The 13,375-nt window shown below is 37.8% G+C and overlaps 1 non-coding gene and 2 pseudogenes across 1 annotated transcript; 2 read left to right on the top strand and 1 right to left on the bottom strand.

The window, feature by feature from the left end:
• The first annotated feature begins 1,767 nt into the window (after positions 1–1,767).
• Positions 1,768–8,760, top strand: LOC122468447 (annotated as a pseudogene).
• Positions 3,761–3,845, top strand: TRNAQ-UUG. The gene has a single exon. It is a non-coding gene; the product is annotated as a tRNA-Gln (tRNA).
• Positions 8,761–9,888: 1,128 nt separating the features above from the next.
• On the bottom strand, positions 9,889–13,039 carry LOC122468437 (annotated as a pseudogene).
• Positions 13,040–13,375: the final 336 nt, after the last annotated feature.

The raw sequence follows: 13,375 nt of genomic DNA, 5'->3' as shown, positions 1-13,375 counted from the left end.
TAAAGGTGTTAGTAGGGCCAGTATCTTAGAGTTCTAAGTGGAGCTAAGGACTTGGAAGACTCCAAGGCTTGGGGAAAATATTAATGCACGCCGAGCAAGATACTAGTTTAGTGTAATCAACTTTTGCACGAGTTTGTTTAGCTTCAGTGCAATTACTTTGATTACTGTCTTAGTGAACAGTAGAAATATTATGAATATAAAAATAGATATTGTTTTGCTGGCACAGCAAATAGACTTTATAAGTTCATGCTTGGTGAGCATCAATTTGGAAATGCTTATTTTTAATAAAAGCACTAATGAACATAAAGAAACTGGCTTAAAAATCTTACAACAAAAGAATTGATGACTCAATAAATTCTACATATACTACCATAGACTTTTGAGATGTATAACATATTTTATGTAACAATGTAGCATTTCAAAATAATAGGAAGTATAGAGTTGCCCTTGGTTAGACTTTATAGTTTTTTTTTTTAAATGTTTATTTTTGGGAGAGAGAACACACAAATAGGGGAGGGGCAGAGAGAGAGGGGAGCAAAGGATCTGAAGCAGGCTCTGTGCTGACAACAGGCTTGAACCCACGAACCATGAGATCATGACTGGAGCCTAACTCAGACACTTAACTGACTGAGCCACCCAGGTGCCCCTAGACTTTATAGTTTTTAAATTAGGTGAAAGATGAAGCAAAATTGAGAACAGGGAACATAAAACTTCAGTTATAACCACAGATCCCTTTAAAATATATACATTTCCACCTTAGGGTATGATCAATAATAATTGCTAAACATGATATTGTAAGTACAAAAGGTTTTCTACACTTTTTTTGGCTGTTTCAATTATTTGCAGTGGGCCTGTTTGCTTTGCATTCCTTAGTCTTTGCTGGAAATTCCTATCGATCGGCTGTTGGTGACTTGTTTTGGGGTAGATGACGATTCCCTGAACAATGCAAACTGGGCTTTGCTTGCTGCCACATTTTTTAAGAGGTGCCCTGTCGTGTCGTCTGGACCTCACGCGGCACTCTGAGCTATCTGGACAGGTGTTGTTGTGAGTACTGAAGAAGATTCTTCACTGAACCACACTTTAGTCAGGCTCCTGAATCTTCTCTTAGGCACATCTATGGACCTCCTTGTAAACTCCAGTTTTAGAAAGAGCCCTGATAAGTCCTTTTAATCAGAACCTCGACTATTGATTTCTGGCCACCCTTTATATCTGATGGCGTTTTTCATCCCCCACCATCTCTCTGGTGAGGCCCCATCCCCTGGTCTGCAAGCATCCCATTAGGTCAGTTTAGCTGGTAACTCCTTATCCCATTCACTGGCCCCACCCTGTTCCTTGGCCATAGATTCCCATTATCCCATGATGTTTGGAGATGAGCCTCCTCTCTCCAACCCACTGCAAGATCCCATTTTGCAGTGCTTCCCACAACTATTATCATGGCCCCCTTAACAAGAATCACGAATGTGTGTGTGTGTGTTTTTTTTTTCCTCTAATAATATTGCCAGTTGAAGAAACTACAGCTCTGAGAAGGCAAATGGCTTGTCCAAGGCCCTTGGGTTGGATTGCACTGAAATGGGGGACTAGTAAGTCGACTGTGGATTTCATAGGATAAAAGGGGCAGACAGTGTGGTAGGCAGAATGGCCCCTGGCTTGTGACTATGTTGGCAAGGGGGAACTAAGGTTGCAGATAGTAAGAATGATAATCAGCTGACATTAAAATAAAGAGATTTTCCTGGATCCTCTGGGTGAGTTCAAGGTAATCAAAGTATCATGGGGTCCCAAATTAAGGAAGAGGAGGGCAGAGCAGTTAGGGCCACGGTGAAGCACTGTGATGCTATCCCCACCATGCTGCTGGTTTTGCAGATGGAGGAAGTGTCCACCAGACAAGGAAGGCAGCTGCCTCTAGAAGCTGGAAAAGGCAAGACAAGGGAGTCCCCCCTGCAGCCTCCATTAAGGACAGCAGCCCTGCCCACACCTTAATTTGAAGCCTGTGAAACTCATATCTGACCTCCAGAAAGGAAGGGAAAAATAAGGAGGTAGAAGAGAAGGCAAAAGAGTTGAGTTGAATGTAGAAAGATGAAGGACAAAGAGATGTGAAGAAGGTTAAGAGAATGATGAAGTTGGAGGGAAGGCAACAGAGATGAGGAGTTTTCAAGTTCACTTTGCAAAGAGCTTTATGATCTGAGCAACTTGACCCCCTAAAAGGGGGTTCTGAGTAGGTGCTAATACCCCCATTTTAGAGATGAGGAAAGTCAGGCTTTGAGTGTTTGACTCAACCAAAATAACTTGGACAGACATGTAGGCAGAGAAACAGGAGGTAGCCAGAATTCGACATGCAAACTATCAAGTGCATAAAGCTTTGAGTGCAATTGGCTTTAAGCAGGTAGGTTCCTGATTTTTTTCTTTTCAAAATTATTAGCAATATTAATAAACAAACTTTGTAACACTAACCAAATTTAAATTAAAAAATTAATCCTGGCCCGGCTAACCCATGCAAATTATGTCTTTATGTTACCTTCTTATATTTTCATGATACATACACAATTTTGCATGGTTCTGATTATAGTATAAATATAATTTTTTTCCTTTGTATCATAAATAATTCCTATATTGTGTCAGTCTTCATAATTTTAATTCATAATGGCTGTTTGACATTTCATCACACTGATGTATAATAACAAGAAATTTCCATATTGTTGGACTTTGGTTCAGTTTCTTGATCTCAATAAGGGTGCAATGAACATCTTTAGATACATACCATTTTCCTTTTTTTAAAATTTTTATTTAAATTTCAATTAGTTAACATACAGTGAAATATTAGTTTCAGATGTACAATATAGTGATTCAATAATTCTATGCATTAGTGTTCTTCATGGCAAGCGTACTCTTGGATCTCCTACACCTGTTTTACCCCTCCCCCCCCCACCCTTTTCCCCCACCCATCAGTTTATTCTCTATAGTGAAGAGTCTGTTTCTTGGTTTGTCTCTCTTTCTCTCTCTTTTTTCCCCTGTGCTCATTTGTTTTGTTTCATAAATTTCACATATGAGTGAAATCATACAGTATCTGTCTTTCTCTGACTGACTTATTTTGCTCAGCATAATACTCTCTAGCTCTATCCATGTCATTGCAAATGGCAAGATTTCATTCTTTTTATGGTTGAATAATATTCCATGGTATATATCCACCACACCTTCTTTATCCATTCATCGGTCGATGGACGTTTGGGCTGGTTCCATAACCTGGCTATTGTTGATAGTGCTGCTGTAAACATTGGAGTGCTTGTATCCCTTTGAATTAGTATTTTTGCATCCTTTGCATAAATACCTAGTAGTGCAATTGCTGGACCGTAGGGTAGTACCCAAAACATAAAAAAAACTTACAAAGTTGCACACCCCCAAAACAAATAATCCACTTAAAAATGGCCAGAAGACATGAATAGATATTTTTCCAAAGAAGACCTACAGATACCTAACAGACCCATGAAAAGATGCTCAACATCCCTCATCATCAGGGGAATGCAAATCAAAATTAAAATGAGATATGGCCTCACACCTGTCAGAATGGCTAGAATCAGCAACACAAGAAACAACAGATGTTGGGGAGAGTGTGGAGAAAGTGAAACCCTCAGCTGGTGCCAATGCAAACAAGTGCAACCTCTCTGGACAACAGTAGGGAGGTTCCTCAAAAAGTTAAAAAAAGAACTACCCTATGAGAATTTTCCTTTTTTTTTTAAAGAATATTTAAGATAAATTACTTGGGGGTGCCTGGGTGGCTCAGTTGGTTGGGCTTCTGACTTTGGTTCAGGTCATGATCTCACGGTGTGTGGGTTCGAGCCCCACGTCAGGCTCTGTGCTGACAGCTCGGAGCCTGGAGCCTGCTTTGGATTCTGTGTCTCCCTCTCTCTGCCCCTCCCTGGCTCATGCTCTGTCTCTCTCTCTCTCTCTCTCTCTGTCTCATAAATGAATAAATATTAAAAAAAATTTAAGGTTAATTACTGGGACTGTGGGTATGGATATTCTTGTTATTCCATATTTATTGACAAATCACTCCCAAAGCCATTGTACCAATTTATGCTGCATGGAGGCACAAGTTTACCAAACCTGGGCAGTCTTGGCAGTTAAACTTTTTCCCCCTCTAGTTTTTAAAGCTTTTATTTGTCTTTAGGACCTCAGATTAGCTAGTATATACTACTGGTGAGCAAAAGGGTAGAAGACCCCTCTGTGCATGCTTTTATATTGATTTGCTGAATTAAGTAATTTGTCTTTATTTGCATTTCAGAATATCAAGGGGTATTAAGGAAAAATATAAATTTCACCGAAATCAACAATTAGTCCTAGAAATGCTAGAGAAAAAAGGGGGTTACCAATGACTTGCTTTATCCCAATTTAATAAACTCTAACTGTGGAGAATGCCTACGAGTGAAGTCACTTAGGAGGACAATGGGAGAACTGGGAGGCACACTGTCTGAACTCGTGGCCACAGACACTTCAAGTCTCAAGACTGCTTGGTGGCAATATTTAGAAACAGTGACTAAGGCCAAGGACAGCTTCCCAGTAAAAAGTTCTGTGGTTAAAGACCATGCAGAATTGTTCTTAGGTTGTCTAGCAATACTGAGATGCCTGTCATTTTCTTTTAATTTTTTTAAGTTTATTTATTTTTGAGAAAGAGAGTGGAGGATGGGGGGCAGAGGATCTGAAACAGGCTCCGCACTGAGAACAGATAGCCTGATGAGGGGCTCAAACCCATGAACTGTGAGGTCCTGACCTGAGCTGAAGTTGGAGGCTCAGCTGATTGAGCCATGCAGGCACCCCTGTTTTTTTTTTAGATAAAACAAATTTTGTTATAAGTAATGTACCATATTTTAAGGGTAAACCATATTGATTCAGTATTTTTTTAAATTTTTTAATGTTTATTTATTTTTGACAGAGAAAGAGAGAGATGGAGCATGAGCAGGGGAGGGGTAGAGAGAGAGGGAGACACAGAATCCTAAACAGGCTCCAGGCTCTGAGCTGTCAGCACAGAGCCCGACGTGGGACTCAAATTCACAGACTGCGAGATCATGACCTGAGCCGAAGTCGGACGCTCAACCGACTGAGCCACCCAGGCGCCCCTTTATTCAGTATTTTTATACAGTATGAAATGACCACCTCAATAGGTCTAGTTACTATCTATCCCCCCACAAAATTGTTACATTATTAACTATATTCCCCTTGCTTTACATTACATTCTCAATTATTTATTTTATAGCTGGAAGTTTGAACTTCTTACCTTCACCTATTTCGCCTGCCCTCCCAACTCCCTTCCCTGTGCCAACCACCAGTTTGTTTCAGGTATCTATGAATATGTTTCTGTTTTGTTTTTGGTTTGTTTTAGATTCTATGTATAAGTCAAATAATAGGGCATTTGTCTTTCTCTTATTTCACTTTGCATAACACCCTCTGGGTCCATTCTTGTTCTTGTAAATGTCAAGACCTCATCATTTTTTTGATGGCTGAGTAATACTACATTGTGTATGTGTGTGTGTGTACAAGCACGTCTTCTTATCCATTCATCTATCAATGGACACACACATTTAGGTCTTAAATCCATATTGAGTTTATTCTTGTGTGTAGTATAAGAAAGCTGTCTAGTTTCATCCTTTTGCATGTATTTTTCCAGTTTTCCCAACACCATTTATTAAAGGGACAGTTTTTGCCCCGCTGTATGTTCTCATTTCCTTTGTCATAAGTTAACAGACCACTAAGTATGGGGTTGTTTCTATGCTCTATATTCTGTTCGGTTGATCTATGTTTGTATTTGCACCATCATCATATTGCTTTGATTGCTGTAACTTTTTACTGTAGTTTGAAATCAGGGAGGGTGATACCTCCAACTTTGTTCTTGCTCTAGGTAGCTTTGGCTCTTCGGGGTCTTGTGCGGTTCCATATGAGTTTCATGATTATTCGAGTTCTGTAAAAAAAAATGCCTTTGTTTTTTTGATAGAGATTACATTGAATCTGTAGATTGCATTTTATATCCACCTGATCCATGAACATGGACCATTTCACCATTTATTTGTGTCTTTTTTCAATGTCTTTAATTAATGTCTTAGAGTTATCAATGCACAGGTCTTTTACCTACTAGTTAAACTTATTCCTATGTATTTTATTCTTTTTGATGCGGTTGTAAATGGGGTGGTTCTCTTATTTCTCCTTTTGATAGCTATTAGTGCATAGAAACCACAGATTTCTGTATATTAATTTCAAATCCTACAATTCTGCTGAATTCATGTTTCTAAAAGTTTTTTGGTAGAGTCTTTAGGGTTTCTGTGTGTAGTATCATGTCAGCTGTAAACAGTGACAGTTTTAGTTTTCTCTTCTAAGTGGATGCATCGTATTTCTTGCCTCCTTGCTAGGACTATGACTTCCAATACTATGTGGACTAAAACTGGTAAGAGTGCATCCTTGTCTTGTTGCTGGTGTTACAGGAAAAGCTTTCAGCTTTTGACTACTGATTGTAATGTTAGTGCTGGGCTTGTCATTATATGGCTGTTATTATGTTCAGGTATATTCCCTCTATACTCACTCTGTTGGGAGTTTTATCATAAACAGATGGTGAATTTTGTCACATGCCTTGTCTGCATCTATTGAGATGATTGTATGATTTTTATCTTCCTTTTTTATTAATGTGGTATATCATACTGACTGATTTGCAGATGTTGAATCATCCTTGCATCCCTGCAATAAATCCCACTTGGTCATGACGTATTATACTTATATTATTCTTGAAAACAGGCTATTAATATTGCATTGAGTATCTTACATCTGTGTTCATCAGGGGTATTGATTGGCCTGTAGTTTTTTTCTTTATGTAGTGTCTTTGTCTGGTTTTGGTATCTGGGTAATGCTGACCTTTTATAATGAGTTTGGAAATGTTCTTATCTTTTTAATTATTTGGAATAATTTGAGGAGGGTAGGGACAAACTCTTCTTGAAATGTTTGCAGAATTCACCTATGAAGCTGTCTGGTCCTAGATTTGCTTGTTGGGAATTTTTTTTTATTACTGATTCAATTTTATTATTAGTAAAAAAACCCCATAAAATTATATTTATAGAAATTTTTCCATTTCTTCTGGGTTGTCTAATTTTCTGATGTCTAATGTTTATAATATTTTCTTATCCATCGTATTTCTGTGGTATAGATTATAAATTCTAATTTTACTTATTTCCTTGGTGAATCTAGCTAAAGGTTTGTTGATTTTGTTTATCTTTACAAAGAACAAGCTCTTAGTTTCTAAAATTTGACTTCTTTAGTGTTTATTTCATGTATTTCGGCTCTGATCTTTATTACTTTCTTTTTTCTACTAACATAAGGGTTTAGTCTTTTTTTTTTTTTTCCTTTATGGTAAAGTTAGCTTTTTTTTTGTTCTGTTTTTAGTTATTTTTTTTTCTTGTTTCATAAAGTACCCTGCACTGCTATGAAATTCCTTCTTACAACTGCTTTTACTGCATCCCAAAGATTCTGGCTCATTGTGTTTCCATTTTCATTTGTCTCAAGGTAGTTTTTGATTTCCTTTCTGTTTTTCCCATGTGCGCATTGGCTGTTAAATAACATGTTGAATCTCCATATTTCTTTTCCAATTTTCTTCTTGTAGTAAATTTCTGGTTTCAGACCATCATAGTCAGAAAAGATAGGTGATTTGATTTCAATCTTCTTAAATTTATTGCGACTTGTTTTGTGGCCTACCATGTGATCTATCTTGGAGAATGTTTCATGTGCACTTGATAAGAGTATTTATTCTGAAGGTTTTGAATGGAATGTTCTGTCTAAAGTTCATCTGGCCTAATGTGTGTGTGTTTTGATTACAAATTGAATTTTTCTTCAGCCGGGCCTTCAGGAGACTGGGTGGCCAGACAGCAGGGTAGGGCACTATACCCTGTAGCTCAGCCTGTGTTCACTGGTCCCAAGGGTGGGTGCAGGTCCTTGAAGGCACACAAAAAGAAACTTTCGGGCCCCCAGAATGCTGTGTAGCGGGGGACTAGGTTGGCTTTTGGGGCGTGGTCTTGAGGCTCAGCAGCTCCAGGAAACGCCATTTTGAAACCACCTCCTAAACCCGTCAAACCAGGGCAAGTTAAAGCATTGAGACCCTTTTATGCATTAGAACCATGAACTCCAGATGAATTGTGCTTTGAGGAAGGTGATATTACCTACCTTACTGATGTGGTACCAATTGGTGGAAAGGCACCTCCAAAGGCAGGACTAGGCTAATCCCAGGCAACTATGTGGCCAAGCTCACAGAATCCATTGACAGTCCACTGTATGAAATTGCAAAAAAGAGGCAACTTGAGCTGTTTGAACGAGTGTTTGGACAACTGGGTTGGTGTCAATGGCTTAGACAAAGCTGGAAGCACTGCCCTATACTGGGCATGCCACAGAGGGCACAAAGATAACATGGGGAATGCTGTTTCCTCAACCAAAGATTGAATTGAACCAACAGAACAAGTTGGGAGACACAGCTTTGCAGGATGCTACCTGGAAGGGTTCTGCAGATAATGTCCAGTTGCTTCTGGAAAAAGTACAAGAACAGACTTAAGAAACCATGAGAAAAAGCATGTCCTGGATGTGACTCCTAATGCTGCCTGTGCATGTCTCCTAAAAATGAAACAGGGAACAGATACTGTTCAAATATTAAGCAATGCCAAGGAGTATCTTGATGATGAAGTCTCGGATTTATTCCCTTTTGGAGATTTGAGATCTAAAACTTTTGTTGCTTTTCCATTATAAAACCTTTATCCTTGCCAGAAGGGTGCTGATAACTTTTTTTTTTAAGTCTATATGAACATGGACGTATTGCACGTGTTTGAGTACAATGTGTAAAAGTGTAGGTTCTTAGTGTCAGTTTGCCAATAAGTGACTGGATACTTTGCTGCATAAAGTACATTTTTATTCACCAGAGTAGAACAAGAAGAGATTATTTCTATTTAACAAGCTAAAGGAAATTTAATAACTTTTTTCTTAAAATAAGAAGGGTTGCTTTAGTTTTTTGTATGTTTGTTTTTTAGGTAACTTCTTTACCTTAAGGATTAAAATATTTGGCTTGGATTTTTAAAGGGGGAAATACTAGTTATAACTTAATGAACCAAAAAACTTCACAGAAAATCATCAGCTGGTCTAACAAAAATAAACACTTTAAGAGACTGTAAAAAATTGAATTTTTTTCACATTGGGAGATTTTTATTAACTTAGATTGACATTGTTAATTTTGTCTGCCAAGTCCTTGCTGAATGTATCTTTGTTTGCTACAGACCTACAGGTTTTTATCAATAACCCGGGATTATGAAGACTCATAGTTATCAGTGATTTGTAATGGTTAAAACAACGTTAAAATAACAAGTTACTTCACTGAAATACTGAAAAGAATATCCTGGGGAGTGTTTGAAAGCTCTGTGTCTAAATAGTAATTGATATATTTAGATAGGTATTAGGTATTGAAGATAAGTACTTACATAAAACATTGGTAATACATTGCTCTACTAATGAGGCTAGTTATTAACTAGTATATTTCCAACACTAAAGGATAAAGCTTTATATTCATATTTATTTTATTCATAGAACTCTTACCAATGAAGAATGTTGTAGCCAACAATAAAGCGGCATATTGTGAGTGATATTCTGTAGAAGTGAAAAAGAAGCCTGCAGTGGAAGAAACTAGAAAAGTGTACTATGTATCCTTTATACAAACCCACTCTGAACAGAATTAAATGCAGACCAAATGCTTTTAAAAACTTTTGTGCCTTGCTGGCCATTGCAGTATCCACACACTAAAGATAAAAGGAATAATAATAATACAGAACAGTGTTTTAAATGACTGTAGCTCATTTAAACCCTTCAGCCATCCACTGGGCTGTCAGATCACATTGGCAACTAAAATTTGACATCCTCCTGGGCTTGCTTTGTTAAGGTCCCTATTTCAGAGAACTTTACAACCATTTTAGCAGCTTCATCCAAGTCATCACAAGCAAGAATTTTAAGTCCATTGTCTGTTATCAGTGCCTTAGCATCATCAACTCTTCTACACTGTAACTGTACTACAATAGATATTTTAATTTCTAAGTCATGTACGGCGATAACTATACCCTGTGCAATAACATCATGTCGTATGATTCCTCCAAAAATGCTGACCAGAATAGCCAGGACCTGTTTATCTGAAGGGATAAGCTTAAATGCCTCTGTTACTTGATGGACTGTGGCATCACCAACATCAAGAAGGTTTTCTGGAGTCCTCCATGAAGTTTTATTCCATCCCTTGTGGCCAGCCAATCCAGCACCATTTACTAGACAGCCTATATTTCCACCTGGGCCAATGTAGTTGAGATCCACCTCAGTGAATCTCTGTCCCTTTGATTTTCCTGGGTCTCCGTGAGTAAGTCAAAGATTTTTGTCTGGAGATAAGCTGAATTAGAATCAAAGTTGATCTTTGCATCCATGCACAGCACAACTCCATCTGAATCCTCGACCATTGGATTCCTTTCTTCCGTGGTTGCATCATATTTCCGGAAAGGGTTGTAAAGCTTGATCACATTTTCTGCCACAGAATTCACAATATTAGGTGGAAATCCCATCTTCTGTTTGGGCCAGACAGCCCGTTCCTTTTTGATGCCTTCTAAATTATCAATAGGTTCTTCAACTGTGGCCTTAGTCTCAGTAGCAACGTCATCAGTGTTGACACCACCTTGCGAACTTCCTGTTAATACAGGACCTTGAAATGACCTTTCCATTGTTAGTGCAAAGCAGTATTCTTTGCAATATCTTTCTAGCATATCTTTGCTCATCCACCAAATACTTGATTGCATATTCTCCCCTTTTTTGCTGTTTTCTTGGTAAACGACTCCTCCCCAGTCCCTTCTGAGGAAACGTTTTTTGCTTCTTGTGGAGAGAAAACTGTCTCCACTCCCCCTTTGAAGCCACTGTCAAATGTTTCTCTTCCTCTACCACCAGCTAAAACATGTGCCTTTTTCATAAAATCTTTTGAATCTAATTTTTTGCCAATTGCATAAACTCCATCTGGTGATTCTGCCACGTGTCCTTTGGGAATAGAGACACCAGCTTCTTGTATCCGTATTCATGTGTCGATGCAGTGAGAGATTCCTTTGTTGTTGCTACTGTATATGGAGTCCATGGTTGTTAAACAATCCAGAACTTCTCAGAGCCTGGGCAGTAGCCTATGACACCAACCAGCACCTAGAAATTGAAGTTTTTTAGTGAAGTTTTTTAATTCGGATATAGCTAACTTAAGGTGTTATGTTAGTTTCAGGTATACAATATAGTGATTCAACAATTCAATACATTATGCAGTGCTCATCATGATAAGTATACTCCTTCACCTACTTCCCCCATTTCCCTCCCTCCTCCCCTCTGCTAACCATCAGTTTGTTCTCTGTAGTTAAGAGTTGGTTTCTTGGTTTATCTCTTTTTCTCTCTCTTTTCTTTTTTCCTTTGCTTCATTTGTTTTGTTTTTCAATTCCATATAGGAGTGAAATCATATGGTATTTGTTTCTCTCTGACTTATGTCACTTAGCATTATACCTTTTAACTCTACCCATGTTGTTACAAATGGCAAGATCTCATTCTTTTTTATGCCTGAATAATATTCCATTGTGTATATGTACCACATCATCTTTATCCATTCATTTATCAAAGGCTGCTTCCATAATTTGGCTATTGTAAATAATGCTGCAATATACAGGGGTGCATTATCCCTTTGAGTCAGTGTTTTTGTATTTTGGGGGTAAATACCCAGTAGTATGATTACCAGATTGTGTGGTAATTCTATTTTTAATTTTTGAGGAACCCCCACACCGTTTTCCAGAGTGGCTGCACCAGTTTGCATTTCCACCAATAGTGCATAAGGCTTCCTTTTTCTCCACATCCTTGCCAACACTTGTTGTTTCTTGGGTTTTTTATTATAGTCATTCAGACAGGTGTGAGGTGATATCTCACTGTAGTTTTGATCTGTTTTTCCCTGATAATGAGTGACTTTTTTCCCTGATAATGAGCATTTTTTCATGTGTCTGCTGGCCATCTGTGTGTCTTTGGAGAAATATCCGTTCGTGTCTTCTGTCCAGTTTTTAGTTGGATTGTTTTTGTGGTGTTGAGTTGTATAAGTTCTTAATATATTTTGGATATTAACCCTTTATCAGATTTGTCATTTGCAAATATGTTCTCTGGCTCAGTAGGTTGTCTTTTAGTTTTGTTGACGGTTTCCTTTGACATGCACAAGTTTTCATTTCGCTGTAGTCCTATAGTTTATCTTTGTTTTTGCTTCTCTTGCCTCAGGAGACATATCTAGAAAAATGTTACTGTGACCAGTATCAGAGAAATTACTGCCTGTGCTCTCTTCTAGGATTTTTATGGTCTCAGATCACACATTTAGGTCTTCAATCCATTTGAGTTTATTTTTATTTATATGGTGTGAGAAAGTGGTCCAGTTCCATTCTTTTTCATGTTACTGTCCAGTTTTCCCAACACCATTTGTTAAAGAGACTTTTTCCCATTGCGTAATCTTTCCATTTTTTGTTGAAGATTAATTGACCATATAATCGTAGGTTTATTCTGTTCCATGGATCCATATGTCTGTTTTTGTGCCAATGCTGTAGTGTTTTGATTTCTACAGCTATGCAGTATATCTTCAAATCTGGGATGGTGATACATCCAATTTTGTTCTTTTTCAAGATCGCTTTGGCTTTTTGGGGTCTTTTGTGGTTTCATACACATTTTAGAATAATTTGTTCTAAGTCTGTGAAAAATGCTATTGGTATTTTGATAGGGATTGCATTAAATATGTAGATTGCTCTGAGTAGTGTGGACAGTATAACAATATTTGTTCTTCTGACCCATGAGCACGAAATGTCTTTCATTTCTTCATGTTGTCTTCAATTTCTTTCATCAAGTTTCAGAGTACAGGTCTTTTGCCTCTTTGATTACTTTATCCCTAGGTATTTTATTCTTTTTGATGCAATTGTAAATGAGATTTTTTTCTTCATTTTACCTCATGTTGCTTCATTATCCGAGTATACAAATGCTATTGATTTCTGTACATTGATTTTGTATCCTATGACCTTACTGAATTCATGTATCACCTCTAGTAGTTTTTTGGTGGAGTCTTTCAGGTTGCCTAGATATACTTTATGTCATTATCGTGAAAGTTTTACTTCTTCCTTATTCGGATGCTATAATTTCTTTTTGTTGTCTGACTGCTGTGGCTAGGACTTCCAGTACTATGTTGAATAAAAGCAGTGAAAATGGACATGCTTGTCTTGTTTTTGACCTTAGGGAAAGAGCTGAGTTTTTCATCATTGCGTATGGTGTTAGCTGTGCATTTTTCATATATGCTTTTTAT

This window comes from Prionailurus bengalensis, chromosome B1, assembly GCF_016509475.1.
Source record: "Prionailurus bengalensis isolate Pbe53 chromosome B1, Fcat_Pben_1.1_paternal_pri, whole genome shotgun sequence".
Taxonomy (NCBI): Eukaryota; Metazoa; Chordata; class Mammalia; order Carnivora; family Felidae; genus Prionailurus; species Prionailurus bengalensis.
The sequence above is the reverse complement of the archived record's forward strand: the minus strand, read 5'-3'. Positions and strand labels throughout refer to the sequence as shown.